At 34.9% G+C, this 19,545-nt stretch overlaps 12 non-coding genes across 12 annotated transcripts; all 12 read right to left on the reverse strand.

The window, feature by feature from the left end:
- Positions 1-182: 182 nt before the first annotated feature.
- On the reverse strand, positions 183-255 carry TRNAT-UGU (transfer RNA threonine (anticodon UGU)). The gene has a single exon. It is a non-coding gene; the product is annotated as a tRNA-Thr (tRNA).
- Positions 256-1,797: 1,542 nt separating this feature from the next.
- On the reverse strand, positions 1,798-1,870 carry TRNAT-UGU (transfer RNA threonine (anticodon UGU)). Its single transcript has one exon. It is a non-coding gene; the product is annotated as a tRNA-Thr (tRNA).
- Positions 1,871-3,413: 1,543 nt separating this feature from the next.
- On the reverse strand, positions 3,414-3,486 carry TRNAT-UGU (transfer RNA threonine (anticodon UGU)). The gene has a single exon. It is a non-coding gene; the product is annotated as a tRNA-Thr (tRNA).
- Positions 3,487-5,028: 1,542 nt separating this feature from the next.
- On the reverse strand, positions 5,029-5,101 carry TRNAT-UGU (transfer RNA threonine (anticodon UGU)). Its single transcript has one exon. It is a non-coding gene; the product is annotated as a tRNA-Thr (tRNA).
- Positions 5,102-6,643: 1,542 nt separating this feature from the next.
- TRNAT-UGU (transfer RNA threonine (anticodon UGU)) lies at positions 6,644-6,716 on the reverse strand. The gene has a single exon. It is a non-coding gene; the product is annotated as a tRNA-Thr (tRNA).
- A 1,542-nt stretch (positions 6,717-8,258) lies between these two features.
- Positions 8,259-8,331, reverse strand: TRNAT-UGU (transfer RNA threonine (anticodon UGU)). The gene has a single exon. It is a non-coding gene; the product is annotated as a tRNA-Thr (tRNA).
- A 1,536-nt stretch (positions 8,332-9,867) lies between these two features.
- Positions 9,868-9,940, reverse strand: TRNAT-UGU (transfer RNA threonine (anticodon UGU)). Its single transcript has one exon. It is a non-coding gene; the product is annotated as a tRNA-Thr (tRNA).
- A 1,542-nt stretch (positions 9,941-11,482) lies between these two features.
- TRNAT-UGU (transfer RNA threonine (anticodon UGU)) lies at positions 11,483-11,555 on the reverse strand. Its single transcript has one exon. It is a non-coding gene; the product is annotated as a tRNA-Thr (tRNA).
- Positions 11,556-13,097: 1,542 nt separating this feature from the next.
- Positions 13,098-13,170, reverse strand: TRNAT-UGU (transfer RNA threonine (anticodon UGU)). Its single transcript has one exon. It is a non-coding gene; the product is annotated as a tRNA-Thr (tRNA).
- A 1,543-nt stretch (positions 13,171-14,713) lies between these two features.
- TRNAT-UGU (transfer RNA threonine (anticodon UGU)) lies at positions 14,714-14,786 on the reverse strand. Its single transcript has one exon. It is a non-coding gene; the product is annotated as a tRNA-Thr (tRNA).
- Positions 14,787-16,328: 1,542 nt separating this feature from the next.
- Positions 16,329-16,401, reverse strand: TRNAT-UGU (transfer RNA threonine (anticodon UGU)). The gene has a single exon. It is a non-coding gene; the product is annotated as a tRNA-Thr (tRNA).
- A 1,542-nt stretch (positions 16,402-17,943) lies between these two features.
- On the reverse strand, positions 17,944-18,016 carry TRNAT-UGU (transfer RNA threonine (anticodon UGU)). Its single transcript has one exon. It is a non-coding gene; the product is annotated as a tRNA-Thr (tRNA).
- Positions 18,017-19,545: the final 1,529 nt, after the last annotated feature.

Below are 19,545 nucleotides of genomic sequence, written 5' to 3' on the forward strand. Positions count from 1 at the left end.
AAGACATGCTATTGGAACCAATTTGCAGATTAGACTGAACATCATAACTCTGTGTACAAATTGAATATCCAAATGTGTGACCAAATTGAAATGGTTCTCCTTACTTAAAGCTCTTGAGCAGACTATTTCAACATTGGGAGTTGCAATTTATATTTTAGCAGCAGTAACAAGAAAGTAGCACTAGGCCCCAGTGAGATTTGAACTCACGACCCCTGGTTTACAAGACCAGTGCTCTAACCCCTGAGCTATGGAGCCTTGCCTTCAGCACTATGTATGTTCATTCTGCTTAGTGATGGAAAAAAATCTTCTGCAAATTTCAAATCTCTGTTATCATTTTATTGTCGCTTTTTGTCCCAATGTAGACTTTTCACAAAAAAATTCTACAAATTTGCAATATCCTTGATTGAGGCATGTAGTATATAACTTTTTCAGAAAATCAAATAAATGCAAAAATTAGCTGTCTTTGCTTGAATTGAATTATATAGAAAATATTGAAAAAGTTGGACATATTTTTAATGGCTCTCCAACTTTGTGTTAGAGTGTCCTGTAGTGAGCTGAAATGATAATACCATGCCTGTCAGCAGAAACAGAACAGGTGTACAACAGGGTGAGAAGTATTAAAAACCTCCTAATGTGTGTGTTTTTGTGCTATCATTAAAGTTAAATTATTGGAAAGCTCTTACCATAGTTTCATAATAATAGTGAAAAACTTGTTGGAACTATCAGCATGAACAGAATCGGCCCAATAAAATGCAACAAATATGTTTTAGACATGCTCTTGTAACCAATCAGCAGATTAGACTGAACATCATAACTCTGTGTACAAATTGAATATCCAAATGTGTGACCAAATTGAAATGGTTCTCCTCACTTAAAGATATTGCATAGACTATTTTAACATTGGGAAACACTAGGTCCCAGTGAGATTGGACCTCATGACCCCTGGTTTACGAGACCAGTGCTCTAACCCCTGAGAGATGGAGCCACATAAGTAGCCAGAACTGTGACCAATACGGGGTCTGAATTATGGTGGAAAAGAGTTTTCTTCAAATTTCAGTAATCTTATTGGATATTATTAGTTGTAGCTCATTCTCCAAATATACACTTTTAACAAATGACCACTGCTGAAATGCCTGCTTGGGACATGCAGTTAATAACCTATTAAACAATTTAAAGAAACTTTCAGTTTGCTGTTGTATGTTGAATAGGTGTATATATAAAATTGAGGAAATGTTGGTCATGTTTTCCATGCCTCACAAACCTTGTGCTCCTTAGTCTGGAATGCCTTCAAAATGATATGACAGAATGTCTTTATATTGAGATATTTGTGACCAATAGTGGTCATTACCTTGAGTATGCTTGCATTTGTACTTTATATATGCTTACATGACCAAAAAAGCCTTCTGGCAGCTACAGTTGTCAATTCAAAACTCTTCTGGATCAACTGATGAAGTTGATTCCTGCACGTTACAATACAGATTAATACAATGTATATACCATTGTTGCTATCTTTAAAGTTTAATTATGGAAAAGCTCTTTCTACAGTTTGTAATGATACTGAAAAATGATGATGGGATTATCAGCATGAACAGAATCAGTACAATAAAATAATTTTAAGACATGCTCTTGGAACCAATTTGCAGATTAGACTGAACATCATAACTCTGTGTACAAATTGAATATCCAAATGTGTGACCAAATTGAAATGGTTCTCCTTACTTAAAGCTCTTGAGCAGACTATTTCAACATTGGGAGTTGCAATTTATATTTTAGCAGCAGTAACAAGAAAGTAGCACTAGGCCCCAGTGAGATTTGAACTCACGACCCCTGGTTTACAAGACCAGTGCTCTAACCCCTGAGCTATGGAGCCTTGCCTTCAGCACTATGTATGTTCATTCTGCTTAGTGATGGAAAAAAATCTTCTGCAAATTTCAAATCTCTGTTATCATTTTATTGTCGCTTTTTGTCCCAATGTAGACTTTTCACAAAAAAATTCTACAAATTTGACAATATCCTTGATTGAGGCATGTAGTATATAACTTTTTCAGAAAATCAAATAAATGCAAAAATTAGCTGTCTTTGCTTGAATTGAATTATATAGAAAATATTGAAAAAGTTGGACATATTTTTAATGGCTCTCCAACTTTGTGTTAGAGTGTCCTGTAGTGAGCTGAAATGATAATACCATGCCTGTCAGCAGAAACAGAACAGGTGTACAACAGGGTGAGAAGTATTAAAAACCTCCTAATGTGTGTGTTTTTGTGCTATCATTAAAGTTAAATTATTGGAAAGCTCTTACCATAGTTTCATAATAATAGTGAAAAACTTGTTGGAACTATCAGCATGAACAGAATCGGCCCAATAAAATGCAACAAATATGTTTTAGACATGCTCTTGTAACCAATCAGCAGATTAGACTGAACATCATAACTCTGTGTACAAATTGAATATCCAAATGTGTGACCAAATTGAAATGGTTCTCCTCACTTAAAGATATTGCATAGACTATTTTAACATTGGGAAACACTAGGTCCCAGTGAGATTGGACCTCATGACCCCTGGTTTACGAGACCAGTGCTCTAACCCCTGAGAGATGGAGCCACATAAGTAGCCAGAACTGTGACCAATACGAGGTCTGAATTATGGTGGAAAAGAGTTTTCTTCAAATTTCAGTAATCTTATTGGATATTATTAGTTGTAGCTCATTCTCCAAATATACACTTTTAACAAATGACCACTGCTGAAATGCCTGCTTGGGACATGCAGTTAATAACCTATTAAACAATTTAAAGAAACTTTCAGTTTGCTGTTGTATGTTGAATAGGTGTATATATAAAATTGAGGAAATGTTGGTCATGTTTTCCATGCCTCACAAACCTTGTGCTCCTTAGTCTGGAATGCCTTCAAAATGATATGACAGAATGTCTTTATATTGAGATATTTGTGACCAATAGTGGTCATTACCTTGAGTATGCTTGCATTTGTACTTTATATATGCTTACATGACCAAAAAAGCCTTCTGGCAGCTACAGTTGTCAATTCAAAACTCTTCTGGATCAACTGATGAAGTTGATTCCTGCACGTTACAATACAGATTAATACAATGTATATACCATTGTTGCTATCTTTAAAGTTTAATTATGGAAAAGCTCTTTCTACAGTTTGTAATGATACTGAAAAATGATGATGGGATTATCAGCATGAACAGAATCAGTACAATAAAATAATTTTAAGACATGCTCTTGGAACCAATTTGCAGATTAGACTGAACATCATAACTCTGTGTACAAATTGAATATCCAAATGTGTGACCAAATTGAAATGGTTCTCCTTACTTAAAGCTCTTGAGCAGACTATTTCAACATTGGGAGTTGCAATTTATATTTTAGCAGCAGTAACAAGAAAGTAGCACTAGGCCCCAGTGAGATTTGAACTCACGACCCCTGGTTTACAAGACCAGTGCTCTAACCCCTGAGCTATGGAGCCTTGCCTTCAGCACTATGTATGTTCATTCTGCTTAGTGATGGAAAGAAATCTTCTGCAAATTTCAAATCTCTGTTATCATTTTATTGTCGCTTTTTGTCCCAATGTAGACTTTTCACAAAAAAATTCTACAAATTTGCAATATCCTTGATTGAGGCATGTAGTATATAACTTTTTCAGAAAATCAAATAAATGCAAAAATTAGCTGTCTTTGCTTGAATTGAATTATATAGAAAATATTGAAAAAGTTGGACATATTTTTAATGGCTCTCCAACTTTGTGTTAGAGTGTCCTGTAGTGAGCTGAAATGATAATACCATGCCTGTCAGCAGAAACAGAACAGGTGTACAACAGGGTGAGAAGTATTAAAAACCTCCTAATGTGTGTGTTTTTGTGCTATCATTAAAGTTAAATTATTGGAAAGCTCTTACCATAGTTTCATAATAATAGTGAAAAACTTGTTGGAACTATCAGCATGAACAGAATCGGCCCAATAAAATGCAACAAATATGTTTTAGACATGCTCTTGTAACCAATCAGCAGATTAGACTGAACATCATAACTCTGTGTACAAATTGAATATCCAAATGTGTGACCAAATTGAAATGGTTCTCCTCACTTAAAGATATTGCATAGACTATTTTAACATTGGGAAACACTAGGTCCCAGTGAGATTGGACCTCATGACCCCTGGTTTACGAGACCAGTGCTCTAACCCCTGAGAGATGGAGCCACATAAGTAGCCAGAACTGTGACCAATACGGGGTCTGAATTATGGTGGAAAAGAGTTTTCTTCAAATTTCAGTAATCTTATTGGATATTATTAGTTGTAGCTCATTCTCCAAATATACACTTTTAACAAATGACCACTGCTGAAATGCCTGCTTGGGACATGCAGTTAATAACCTATTAAACAATTTAAAGAAACTTTCAGTTTGCTGTTGTATGTTGAATAGGTGTATATATAAAATTGAGGAAATGTTGGTCATGTTTTCCATGCCTCACAAACCTTGTGCTCCTTAGTCTGGAATGCCTTCAAAATGATATGACAGAATGTCTTTATATTGAGATATTTGTGACCAATAGTGGTCATTACCTTGAGTATGCTTGCATTTGTACTTTATATATGCTTACATGACCAAAAAAGCCTTCTGGCAGCTACAGTTGTCAATTCAAAACTCTTCTGGATCAACTGATGAAGTTGATTCCTGCACGTTACAATACAGATTAATACAATGTATATACCATTGTTGCTATCTTTAAAGTTTAATTATGGAAAAGCTCTTTCTACAGTTTGTAATGATACTGAAAAATGATGATGGGATTATCAGCATGAACAGAATCAGTACAATAAAATAATTTTAAGACATGCTCTTGGAACCAATTTGCAGATTAGACTGAACATCATAACTCTGTGTACAAATTGAATATCCAAATGTGTGACCAAATTGAAATGGTTCTCCTTACTTAAAGCTCTTGAGCAGACTATTTCAACATTGGGAGTTGCAATTTATATTTTAGCAGCAGTAACAAGAAAGTAGCACTAGGCCCCAGTGAGATTTGAACTCACGACCCCTGGTTTACAAGACCAGTGCTCTAACCCCTGAGCTATGGAGCCTTGCCTTCAGCACTATGTATGTTCATTCTGCTTAGTGATGGAAAAAAATCTTCTGCAAATTTCAAATCTCTGTTATCATTTTATTGTCGCTTTTTGTCCCAATGTAGACTTTTCACAAAAAAATTCTACAAATTTGCAATATCCTTGATTGAGGCATGTAGTATATAACTTTTTCAGAAAATCAAATAAATGCAAAAATTAGCTGTCTTTGCTTGAATTGAATTATATAGAAAATATTGAAAAAGTTGGACATATTTTTAATGGCTCTCCAACTTTGTGTTAGAGTGTCCTGTAGTGAGCTGAAATGATAATACCATGCCTGTCAGCAGAAACAGAACAGGTGTACAACAGGGTGAGAAGTATTAAAAACCTCCTAATGTGTGTGTTTTTGTGCTATCATTAAAGTTAAATTATTGGAAAGCTCTTACCATAGTTTCATAATAATAGTGAAAAACTTGTTGGAACTATCAGCATGAACAGAATCGGCCCAATAAAATGCAACAAATATGTTTTAGACATGCTCTTGTAACCAATCAGCAGATTAGACTGAACATCATAACTCTGTGTACAAATTGAATATCCAAATGTGTGACCAAATTGAAATGGTTCTCCTCACTTAAAGATATTGCATAGACTATTTTAACATTGGGAAACACTAGGTCCCAGTGAGATTGGACCTCATGACCCCTGGTTTACGAGACCAGTGCTCTAACCCCTGAGAGATGGAGCCACATAAGTAGCCAGAACTGTGACCAATACGGGGTCTGAATTATGGTGGAAAAGAGTTTTCTTCAAATTTCAGTAATCTTATTGGATATTATTAGTTGTAGCTCATTCTCCAAATATACACTTTTAACAAATGACCACTGCTGAAATGCCTGCTTGGGACATGCAGTTAATAACCTATTAAACAATTTAAAGAAACTTTCAGTTTGCTGTTGTATGTTGAATAGGTGTATATATAAAATTGAGGAAATGTTGGTCATGTTTTCCATGCCTCACAAACCTTGTGCTCCTTAGTCTGGAATGCCTTCAAAATGATATGACAGAATGTCTTTATATTGAGATATTTGTGACCAATAGTGGTCATTACCTTGAGTATGCTTGCATTTGTACTTTATATATGCTTACATGACCAAAAAAGCCTTCTGGCAGCTACAGTTGTCAATTCAAAACTCTTCTGGATCAACTGATGAAGTTGATTCCTGCACGTTACAATACAGATTAATACAATGTATATACCATTGTTGCTATCTTTAAAGTTTAATTATGGAAAAGCTCTTTCTACAGTTTGTAATGATACTGAAAAATGATGATGGGATTATCAGCATGAACAGAATCAGTACAATAAAATAATTTTAAGACATGCTCTTGGAACCAATTTGCAGATTAGACTGAACATCATAACTCTGTGTACAAATTGAATATCCAAATGTGTGACCAAATTGAAATGGTTCTCCTTACTTAAAGCTCTTGAGCAGACTATTTCAACATTGGGAGTTGCAATTTATATTTTAGCAGCAGTAACAAGAAAGTAGCACTAGGCCCCAGTGAGATTTGAACTCACGACCCCTGGTTTACAAGACCAGTGCTCTAACCCCTGAGCTATGGAGCCTTGCCTTCAGCACTATGTATGTTCATTCTGCTTAGTGATGGAAAAAAATCTTCTGCAAATTTCAAATCTCTGTTATCATTTTATTGTCGCTTTTTGTCCCAATGTAGACTTTTCACAAAAAAATTCTACAAATTTGCAATATCCTTGATTGAGGCATGTAGTATATAACTTTTTCAGAAAATCAAATAAATGCAAAAATTAGCTGTCTTTGCTTGAATTGAATTATATAGAAAATATTGAAAAAGTTGGACATATTTTTAATGGCTCTCCAACTTTGTGTTAGAGTGTCCTGTAGTGAGCTGAAATGATAATACCATGCCTGTCAGCAGAAACAGAACAGGTGTACAACAGGGTGAGAAGTATTAAAAACCTCCTAATGTGTGTGTTTTTGTGCTATCATTAAAGTTAAATTATTGGAAAGCTCTTACCATAGTTTCATAATAATAGTGAAAAACTTGTTGGAACTATCAGCATGAACAGAATCGGCCCAATAAAATGCAACAAATATGTTTTAGACATGCTCTTGTAACCAATCAGCAGATTAGACTGAACATCATAACTCTGTGTACAAATTGAATATCCAAATGTGTGACCAAATTGAAATGGTTCTCCTCACTTAAAGATATTGCATAGACTATTTTAACATTGGGAAACACTAGGTCCCAGTGAGATTGGACCTCATGACCCCTGGTTTACGAGACCAGTGCTCTAACCCCTGAGAGATGGAGCCACATAAGTAGCCAGAACTGTGACCAATACGGGGTCTGAATTATGGTGGAAAAGAGTTTTCTTCAAATTTCAGTAATCTTATTGGATATTATTAGTTGTAGCTCATTCTCCAAATATACACTTTTAACAAATGACCACTGCTGAAATGCCTGCTTGGGACATGCAGTTAATAACCTATTAAACAATTTAAAGAAACTTTCAGTTTGCTGTTGTATGTTGAATAGGTGTATATATAAAATTGAGGAAATGTTGGTCATGTTTTCCATGCCTCACAAACCTTGTGCTCCTTAGTCTGGAATGCCTTCAAAATGATATGACAGAATGTCTTTATATTGAGATATTTGTGACCAATAGTGGTCATTACCTTGAGTATGCTTGCATTTGTACTTTATATATGCTTACATGACCAAAAAAGCCTTCTGGCAGCTACAGTTGTCAATTCAAAACTCTTCTGGATCAACTGATGAAGTTGATTCCTGCACGTTACAATACAGATTAATACAATGTATATACCATTGTTGCTATCTTTAAAGTTTAATTATGGAAAAGCTCTTTCTACAGTTTGTAATGATACTGAAAAATGATGATGGGATTATCAGCATGAACAGAATCAGTACAATAAAATAATTTTAAGACATGCTCTTGGAACCAATTTGCAGATTAGACTGAACATCATAACTCTGTGTACAAATTGAATATCCAAATGTGTGACCAAATTGAAATGGTTCTCCTTACTTAAAGCTCTTGAGCAGACTATTTCAACATTGGGAGTTGCAATTTATATTTTAGCAGCAGTAACAAGAAAGTAGCACTAGGCCCCAGTGAGATTTGAACTCACGACCCCTGGTTTACAAGACCAGTGCTCTAACCCCTGAGCTATGGAGCCTTGCCTTCAGCACTATGTATGTTCATTCTGCTTAGTGATGGAAAAAAATCTTCTGCAAATTTCAAATCTCTGTTATCATTTTATTGTCGCTTTTTGTCCCAATGTAGACTTTTCACAAAAAAATTCTACAAATTTGACAATATCCTTGATTGAGGCATGTAGTATATAACTTTTTCAGAAAATCAAATAAATGCAAAAATTAGCTGTCTTTGCTTGAATTGAATTATATAGAAAATATTGAAAAAGTTGGACATATTTTTAATGGCTCTCCAACTTTGTGTTAGAGTGTCCTGTAGTGAGCTGAAATGATAATACCATGCCTGTCAGCAGAAACAGAACAGGTGTACAACAGGGTGAGAAGTATTAAAAACCTCCTAATGTGTGTGTTTTTGTGCTATCATTAAAGTTAAATTATTGGAAAGCTCTTACCATAGTTTCATAATAATAGTGAAAAACTTGTTGGAACTATCAGCATGAACAGAATCGGCCCAATAAAATGCAACAAATATGTTTTAGACATGCTCTTGTAACCAATCAGCAGATTAGACTGAACATCATAACTCTGTGTACAAATTGAATATCCAAATGTGTGACCAAATTGAAATGGTTCTCCTCACTTAAAGATATTGCATAGACTATTTTAACATTGGGAAACACTAGGTCCCAGTGAGATTGGACCTCATGACCCCTGGTTTACGAGACCAGTGCTCTAACCCCTGAGAGATGGAGCCACATAAGTAGCCAGAACTGTGACCAATACGAGGTCTGAATTATGGTGGAAAAGAGTTTTCTTCAAATTTCAGTAATCTTATTGGATATTATTAGTTGTAGCTCATTCTCCAAATATACACTTTTAACAAATGACCACTGCTGAAATGCCTGCTTGGGACATGCAGTTAATAACCTATTAAACAATTTAAAGAAACTTTCAGTTTGCTGTTGAATAGGTGTATATATAAAATTGAGGAAATGTTGGTCATGTTTTCCATGCCTCTCAAACCTTGTGCTCCTTAGTCTGGAATGCCTTCAAAATGATATGACAGAATGTCTTTATATTGAGATATTTGTGACCAATAGTGGTCATTACCTTGAGTATGCTTGCATTTGTACTTTATATATGCTTACATGACCAAAAAAGCCTTCTGGCAGCTACAGTTGTCAATTCAAAACTCTTCTGGATCAACTGATGAAGTTGATTCCTGCACGTTACAATACAGATTAATACAATGTATATACCATTGTTGCTATCTTTAAAGTTTAATTATGGAAAAGCTCTTTCTACAGTTTGTAATGATACTGAAAAATGATGATGGGATTATCAGCATGAACAGAATCAGTACAATAAAATAATTTTAAGACATGCTCTTGGAACCAATTTGCAGATTAGACTGAACATCATAACTCTGTGTACAAATTGAATATCCAAATGTGTGACCAAATTGAAATGGTTCTCCTTACTTAAAGCTCTTGAGCAGACTATTTCAACATTGGGAGTTGCAATTTATATTTTAGCAGCAGTAACAAGAAAGTAGCACTAGGCCCCAGTGAGATTTGAACTCACGACCCCTGGTTTACAAGACCAGTGCTCTAACCCCTGAGCTATGGAGCCTTGCCTTCAGCACTATGTATGTTCATTCTGCTTAGTGATGGAAAGAAATCTTCTGCAAATTTCAAATCTCTGTTATCATTTTATTGTCGCTTTTTGTCCCAATGTAGACTTTTCACAAAAAAATTCTACAAATTTGCAATATCCTTGATTGAGGCATGTAGTATATAACTTTTTCAGAAAATCAAATAAATGCAAAAATTAGCTGTCTTTGCTTGAATTGAATTATATAGAAAATATTGAAAAAGTTGGACATATTTTTAATGGCTCTCCAACTTTGTGTTAGAGTGTCCTGTAGTGAGCTGAAATGATAATACCATGCCTGTCAGCAGAAACAGAACAGGTGTACAACAGGGTGAGAAGTATTAAAAACCTCCTAATGTGTGTGTTTTTGTGCTATCATTAAAGTTAAATTATTGGAAAGCTCTTACCATAGTTTCATAATAATAGTGAAAAACTTGTTGGAACTATCAGCATGAACAGAATCGGCCCAATAAAATGCAACAAATATGTTTTAGACATGCTCTTGTAACCAATCAGCAGATTAGACTGAACATCATAACTCTGTGTACAAATTGAATATCCAAATGTGTGACCAAATTGAAATGGTTCTCCTCACTTAAAGATATTGCATAGACTATTTTAACATTGGGAAACACTAGGTCCCAGTGAGATTGGACCTCATGACCCCTGGTTTACGAGACCAGTGCTCTAACCCCTGAGAGATGGAGCCACATAAGTAGCCAGAACTGTGACCAATACGGGGTCTGAATTATGGTGGAAAAGAGTTTTCTTCAAATTTCAGTAATCTTATTGGATATTATTAGTTGTAGCTCATTCTCCAAATATACACTTTTAACAAATGACCACTGCTGAAATGCCTGCTTGGGACATGCAGTTAATAACCTATTAAACAATTTAAAGAAACTTTCAGTTTGCTGTTGTATGTTGAATAGGTGTATATATAAAATTGAGGAAATGTTGGTCATGTTTTCCATGCCTCACAAACCTTGTGCTCCTTAGTCTGGAATGCCTTCAAAATGATATGACAGAATGTCTTTATATTGAGATATTTGTGACCAATAGTGGTCATTACCTTGAGTATGCTTGCATTTGTACTTTATATATGCTTACATGACCAAAAAAGCCTTCTGGCAGCTACAGTTGTCAATTCAAAACTCTTCTGGATCAACTGATGAAGTTGATTCCTGCACGTTACAATACAGATTAATACAATGTATATACCATTGTTGCTATCTTTAAAGTTTAATTATGGAAAAGCTCTTTCTACAGTTTGTAATGATACTGAAAAATGATGATGGGATTATCAGCATGAACAGAATCAGTACAATAAAATAATTTTAAGACATGCTCTTGGAACCAATTTGCAGATTAGACTGAACATCATAACTCTGTGTACAAATTGAATATCCAAATGTGTGACCAAATTGAAATGGTTCTCCTTACTTAAAGCTCTTGAGCAGACTATTTCAACATTGGGAGTTGCAATTTATATTTTAGCAGCAGTAACAAGAAAGTAGCACTAGGCCCCAGTGAGATTTGAACTCACGACCCCTGGTTTACAAGACCAGTGCTCTAACCCCTGAGCTATGGAGCCTTGCCTTCAGCACTATGTATGTTCATTCTGCTTAGTGATGGAAAAAAATCTTCTGCAAATTTCAAATCTCTGTTATCATTTTATTGTCGCTTTTTGTCCCAATGTAGACTTTTCACAAAAAAATTCTACAAATTTGCAATATCCTTGATTGAGGCATGTAGTATATAACTTTTTCAGAAAATCAAATAAATGCAAAAATTAGCTGTCTTTGCTTGAATTGAATTATATAGAAAATATTGAAAAAGTTGGACATATTTTTAATGGCTCTCCAACTTTGTGTTAGAGTGTCCTGTAGTGAGCTGAAATGATAATACCATGCCTGTCAGCAGAAACAGAACAGGTGTACAACAGGGTGAGAAGTATTAAAAACCTCCTAATGTGTGTGTTTTTGTGCTATCATTAAAGTTAAATTATTGGAAAGCTCTTACCATAGTTTCATAATAATAGTGAAAAACTTGTTGGAACTATCAGCATGAACAGAATCGGCCCAATAAAATGCAACAAATATGTTTTAGACATGCTCTTGTAACCAATCAGCAGATTAGACTGAACATCATAACTCTGTGTACAAATTGAATATCCAAATGTGTGACCAAATTGAAATGGTTCTCCTCACTTAAAGATATTGCATAGACTATTTTAACATTGGGAAACACTAGGTCCCAGTGAGATTGGACCTCATGACCCCTGGTTTACGAGACCAGTGCTCTAACCCCTGAGAGATGGAGCCACATAAGTAGCCAGAACTGTGACCAATACGGGGTCTGAATTATGGTGGAAAAGAGTTTTCTTCAAATTTCAGTAATCTTATTGGATATTATTAGTTGTAGCTCATTCTCCAAATATACACTTTTAACAAATGACCACTGCTGAAATGCCTGCTTGGGACATGCAGTTAATAACCTATTAAACAATTTAAAGAAACTTTCAGTTTGCTGTTGTATGTTGAATAGGTGTATATATAAAATTGAGGAAATGTTGGTCATGTTTTCCATGCCTCACAAACCTTGTGCTCCTTAGTCTGGAATGCCTTCAAAATGATATGACAGAATGTCTTTATATTGAGATATTTGTGACCAATAGTGGTCATTACCTTGAGTATGCTTGCATTTGTACTTTATATATGCTTACATGACCAAAAAAGCCTTCTGGCAGCTACAGTTGTCAATTCAAAACTCTTCTGGATCAACTGATGAAGTTGATTCCTGCACGTTACAATACAGATTAATACAATGTATATACCATTGTTGCTATCTTTAAAGTTTAATTATGGAAAAGCTCTTTCTACAGTTTGTAATGATACTGAAAAATGATGATGGGATTATCAGCATGAACAGAATCAGTACAATAAAATAATTTTAAGACATGCTCTTGGAACCAATTTGCAGATTAGACTGAACATCATAACTCTGTGTACAAATTGAATATCCAAATGTGTGACCAAATTGAAATGGTTCTCCTTACTTAAAGCTCTTGAGCAGACTATTTCAACATTGGGAGTTGCAATTTATATTTTAGCAGCAGTAACAAGAAAGTAGCACTAGGCCCCAGTGAGATTTGAACTCACGACCCCTGGTTTACAAGACCAGTGCTCTAACCCCTGAGCTATGGAGCCTTGCCTTCAGCACTATGTATGTTCATTCTGCTTAGTGATGGAAAAAAATCTTCTGCAAATTTCAAATCTCTGTTATCATTTTATTGTCGCTTTTTGTCCCAATGTAGACTTTTCACAAAAAAATTCTACAAATTTGACAATATCCTTGATTGAGGCATGTAGTATATAACTTTTTCAGAAAATCAAATAAATGCAAAAATTAGCTGTCTTTGCTTGAATTGAATTATATAGAAAATATTGAAAAAGTTGGACATATTTTTAATGGCTCTCCAACTTTGTGTTAGAGTGTCCTGTAGTGAGCTGAAATGATAATACCATGCCTGTCAGCAGAAACAGAACAGGTGTACAACAGGGTGAGAAGTATTAAAAACCTCCTAATGTGTGTGTTTTTGTGCTATCATTAAAGTAAAATTATTGGAAAGCTCTTACCATAGTTTCATAATAATAGTGAAAAACTTGTTGGAACTATCAGCATGAACAGAATCGGCCCAATAAAATGCAACAAATATGTTTTAGACATGCTCTTGTAACCAATCAGCAGATTAGACTGAACATCATAACTCTGTGTACAAATTGAATATCCAAATGTGTGACCAAATTGAAATGGTTCTCCTCACTTAAAGATATTGCATAGACTATTTTAACATTGGGAAACACTAGGTCCCAGTGAGATTGGACCTCATGACCCCTGGTTTACGAGACCAGTGCTCTAACCCCTGAGAGATGGAGCCACATAAGTAGCCAGAACTGTGACCAATACGGGGTCTGAATTATGGTGGAAAAGAGTTTTCTTCAAATTTCAGTAATCTTATTGGATATTATTAGTTGTAGCTCATTCTCCAAATATACACTTTTAACAAATGACCACTGCTGAAATGCCTGCTTGGGACATGCAGTTAATAACCTATTAAACAATTTAAAGAAACTTTCAGTTTGCTGTTGTATGTTGAATAGGTGTATATATAAAATTGAGGAAATGTTGGTCATGTTTTCCATGCCTCACAAACCTTGTGCTCCTTAGTCTGGAATGCCTTCAAAATGATATGACAGAATGTCTTTATATTGAGATATTTGTGACCAATAGTGGTCATTACCTTGAGTATGCTTGCATTTGTACTTTATATATGCTTACATGACCAAAAAAGCCTTCTGGCAGCTACAGTTGTCAATTCAAAACTCTTCTGGATCAACTGATGAAGTTGATTCCTGCACGTTACAATACAGATTAATACAATGTATATACCATTGTTGCTATCTTTAAAGTTTAATTATGGAAAAGCTCTTTCTACAGTTTGTAATGATACTGAAAAATTATGATGGGATTATCAGCATGAACAGAATCAGTACAATAAAATAATTTTAAGACATGCTCTTGGAACCAATTTGCAGATTAGACTGAACATCATAACTCTGTGTACAAATTGAATATCCAAATGTGTGACCAAATTGAAATGGTTCTCCTTACTTAAAGCTCTTGAGCAGACTATTTCAACATTGGGAGTTGCAATTTATATTTTAGCAGCAGTAACAAGAAAGTAGCACTAGGCCCCAGTGAGATTTGAACTCACGACCCCTGGTTTACAAGACCAGTGCTCTAACCCCTGAGCTATGGAGCCTTGGCTTCAGCACTATGTATGTTCATTCTGCTTAGTGATGGAAAAAAATCTTCTGCAAATGTCAAATCTCTGTTATCATTTTATTGTCGCTTTTTGTCCCAATGTAGACTTTTCACAAAAAAATTCTACAAATTTGCAATATCCTTGATTGAGGCATGTAGTATATAACTTTTTCAGAAAATCAAATAAATGCAAAAATTAGCTGTCTTTGCTTGAATTGAATTATATAGAAAATATTGAAAAAGTTGGACATATTTTTAATGGCTCTCCAACTTTGTGTTAGAGTGTCCTGTAGTGAGCTGAAATGATAATACCATGCCTGTCAGCAGAAACAGAACAGGTGTACAACAGGGTGAGAAGTATTAAAAACCTCCTAATGTGTGTGTTTTTGTGCTATCATTAAAGTTAAATTATTGGAAAGCTCTTACCATAGTTTCATAATAATAGTGAAAAACTTGTTGGAACTATCAGCATGAACAGAATCGGCCCAATAAAATGCAACAAATATGTTTTAGACATGCTCTTGTAACCAATCAGCAGATTAGACTGAACATCATAACTCTGTGTACAAATTGAATATCCAAATGTGTGACCAAATTGAAATGGTTCTCCTCACTTAAAGATATTGCATAGACTATTTTAACATTGGGAAACACTAGGTCCCAGTGAGATTGGACCTCATGACCCCTGGTTTACGAGACCAGTGCTCTAACCCCTGAGAGATGGAGCCACATAAGTAGCCAGAACTGTGACCAATACGGGGTCTGAATTATGGTGGAAAAGAGTTTTCTTCAAATTTCAGTAATCTTATTGGATATTATTAGTTGTAGCTCACTCTCCAAATATACACTTTTAACAAATGACCACTGCTGAAATGCCTGCTTGGGACATGCAGTTAATAACCTATTAAACAATTTAAAGAAACTTTCAGTTTGCTGTTGTATGTTGAATAGGTGTATATATAAAATTGAGGAAATGTTGGTCATGTTTTCCATGCCTCACAAACCTTGTGCTCCTTAGTCTGGAATGCCTTCAAAATGATATGACAGAATGTCTTTATATTGAGATATTTGTGACCAATAGTGGTCATTACCTTGAGTATGCTTGCATTTGTACTTTATATATGCTTACATGACCAAAAAAGCCTTCTGGCAGCTACAGTTGTCAATTCAAAACTCTTCTGGATCAACTGATGAAGTTGATTCCTGCACGTTACAATACAGATTAATACAATGTATATACCATTGTTGCTATCTTTAAAGTTTAATTATGGAAAAGCTCTTTCTACAGTTTGTAATGATACTGAAAAATGATGATGGGATTATCAGCATGAACAGAATCAGTACAATAAAATAATTTTAAGACATGCTCTTGGAACCAATTTGCAGATTAGACTGAACATCATAACTCTGTGTACAAATTGAATATCCAAATGTGTGACCAAATTGAAATGGTTCTCCTTACTTAAAGCTCTTGAGCAGACTATTTCAACATTGGGAGTTGCAATTTATATTTTAGCAGCAGTAACAAGAAAGTAGCACTAGGCCCCAGTGAGATTTGAACTCACGACCCCTGGTTTACAAGACCAGTGCTCTAACCCCTGAGCTATGGAGCCTTGCCTTCAGCACTATGTATGTTCATTCTGCTTAGTGATGGAAAAAAATCTTCTGCAAATTTCAAATCTCTGTTATCATTTTATTGTCGCTTTTTGTCCCAATGTAGACTTTTCACAAAAAAATTCTACAAATTTGCAATATCCTTGATTGAGGCATGTAGTATATAACTTTTTCAGAAAATCAAATAAATGCAAAAATTAGCTGTCTTTGCTTGAATTGAATTATATAGAAAATATTGAAAAAGTTGGACATATTTTTAATGGCTCTCCAACTTTGTGTTAGAGTGTCCTGTAGTGAGCTGAAATGATAATACCATGCCTGTCAGCAGAAACAGAACAGGTGTACAACAGGGTGAAAAGTATTAAAAACCTCCTAATGTGTGTGTTTTTGTGCTATCATTAAAGTTAAATTATTGGAAAGCTCTTACCATAGTTTCATAATAATAGTGAAAAACTTGTTGGAACTATCAGCATGAACAGAATCGGCCCAATAAAATGCAACAAATATGTTTTAGACATGCTCTTGTAACCAATCAGCAGATTAGACTGAACATCATAACTCTGTGTACAAATTGAATATCCAAATGTGTGACCAAATTGAAATGGTTCTCCTCACTTAAAGATATTGCATAGACTATTTTAACATTGGGAAACACTAGGTCCCAGTGAGATTGGACCTCATGACCCCTGGTTTACGAGACCAGTGCTCTAACCCCTGAGAGATGGAGCCACATAAGTAGCCAGAACTGTGACCAATACGGGGTCTGAATTATGGTGGAAAAGAGTTTTCTTCAAATTTCAGTAATCTTATTGGATATTATTAGTTGTAGCTCATTCTCCAAATATACACTTTTAACAAATGACCACTGCTGAAATGCCTGCTTGGGACATGCAGTTAATAACCTATTAAACAATTTAAAGAAACTTTCAGTTTGCTGTTGTATGTTGAATAGGTGTATATATAAAATTGAGGAAATGTTGGTCATGTTTTCCATGCCTCACAAACCTTGTGCTCCTTAGTCTGGAATGCCTTCAAAATGATATGACAGAATGTCTTTATATTGAGATATTTGTGACCAATAGTGGTCATTACCTTGAGTATGCTTGCATTTGTACTTTATATATGCTTACATGACCAAAAAAGCCTTCTGGCAGCTACAGTTGTCAATTCAAAACTCTTCTGGATCAACTGATGAAGTTGATTCCTGCACGTTACAATACAGATTAATACAATGTATATACCATTGTTGCTATCTTTAAAGTTTAATTATGGAAAAGCTCTTTCTACAGTTTGTAATGATACTGAAAAATGATGATGGGATTATCAGCATGAACAGAATCAGTACAATAAAATAATTTTAAGACATGCTCTTGGAACCAATTTGCAGATTAGACTGAACATCATAACTCTGTGTACAAATTGAATATCCAAATGTGTGACCAAATTGAAATGGTTCTCCTTACTTAAAGCTCTTGAGCAGACTATTTCAACATTGGGAGTTGCAATTTATATTTTAGCAGCAGTAACAAGAAAGTAGCACTAGGCCCCAGTGAGATTTGAACTCACGACCCCTGGTTTACAAGACCAGTGCTCTAACCCCTGAGCTATGGAGCCTTGCCTTCAGCACTATGTATGTTCATTCTGCTTAGTGATGGAAAAAAATCTTCTGCAAATTTCAAATCTCTGTTATCATTTTATTGTCGCTTTTTGTCCCAATGTAGACTTTTCACAAAAAAATTCTACAAATTTGCAATATCCTTGATTGAGGCATGTAGTATATAACTTTTTCAGAAAATCAAATAAATGCAAAAATTAGCTGTCTTTGCTTGAATTGAATTATATAGAAAATATTGAAAAAGTTGGACATATTTTTAATGGCTCTCCAACTTTGTGTTAGAGTGTCCTGTAGTGAGCTGAAATGATAATACCATGCCTGTCAGCAGAAACAGAACAGGTGTACAACAGGGTGAGAAGTATTAAAAACCTCCTAATGTGTGTGTTTTTGTGCTATCATTAAAGTAAAATTATTGGAAAGCTCTTACCATAGTTTCATAATAATAGTGAAAAACTTGTTGGAACTATCAGCATGAACAGAATCGGCCCAATAAAATGCAACAAATATGTTTTAGACATGCTCTTGTAACCAATCAGCAGATTAGACTGAACATCATAACTCTGTGTACAAATTGAATATCCAAATGTGTGACCAAATTGAAATGGTTCTCCTCACTTAAAGATATTGCATAGACTATTTTAACATTGGGAAACACTAGGTCCCAGTGAGATTGGACCTCATGACCCCTGGTTTACGAGACCAGTGCTCTAACCCCTGAGAGATGGAGCCACATAAGTAGCCAGAACTGTGACCAATACGGGGTCTGAATTATGGTGGAAAAGAGTTTTCTTCAAATTTCAGTAATCTTATTGGATATTATTAGTTGTAGCTCATTCTCCAAATATACACTTTTAACAAATGACCACTGCTGAAATGCCTGCTTGGGACATGCAGTTAATAACCTATTAAACAATTTAAAGAAACTTTCAGTTTGCTGTTGTATGTTGAATAGGTGTATATATAAAATTGAGGAAATGTTGGTCATGTTTTCCATGCCTCACAAACCTTGTGCTCCTTAGTCTGGAATGCCTTCAAAATGATATGACAGAATGTCTTTATATTGAGATATTTGTGACCAATAGTGGTCATTACCTTGAGTATGCTTGCATTTGTACTTTATATATGCTTACATGACCAAAAAAGCCTTCTGGCAGCTACAGTTGTCAATTCAAAACTCTTCTGGATCAACTGATGAAGTTGATTCCTGCACGTTACAATACAGATTAATACAATGTATATACCATTGTTGCTATCTTTAAAGTTTAATTATGGAAAAGCTCTTTCTACAGTTTGTAATGATACTGAAAAATGATGATGGGATTATCAGCATGAACAGAATCAGTACAATAAAATAATTTTAAGACATGCTCTTGGAACCAATTTGCAGATTAGACTGAACATCATAACTCTGTGTACAAATTGAATATCCAAATGTGTGACCAAATTGAAATGGTTCTCCTTACTTAAAGCTCTTGAGCAGACTATTTCAACATTGGGAGTTGCAATTTATATTTTAGCAGCAGTAACA

Source organism: Pseudophryne corroboree, chromosome 11 (assembly GCF_028390025.1).
Source record: "Pseudophryne corroboree isolate aPseCor3 chromosome 11, aPseCor3.hap2, whole genome shotgun sequence".
Taxonomy (NCBI): Eukaryota; Metazoa; Chordata; class Amphibia; order Anura; family Myobatrachidae; genus Pseudophryne; species Pseudophryne corroboree.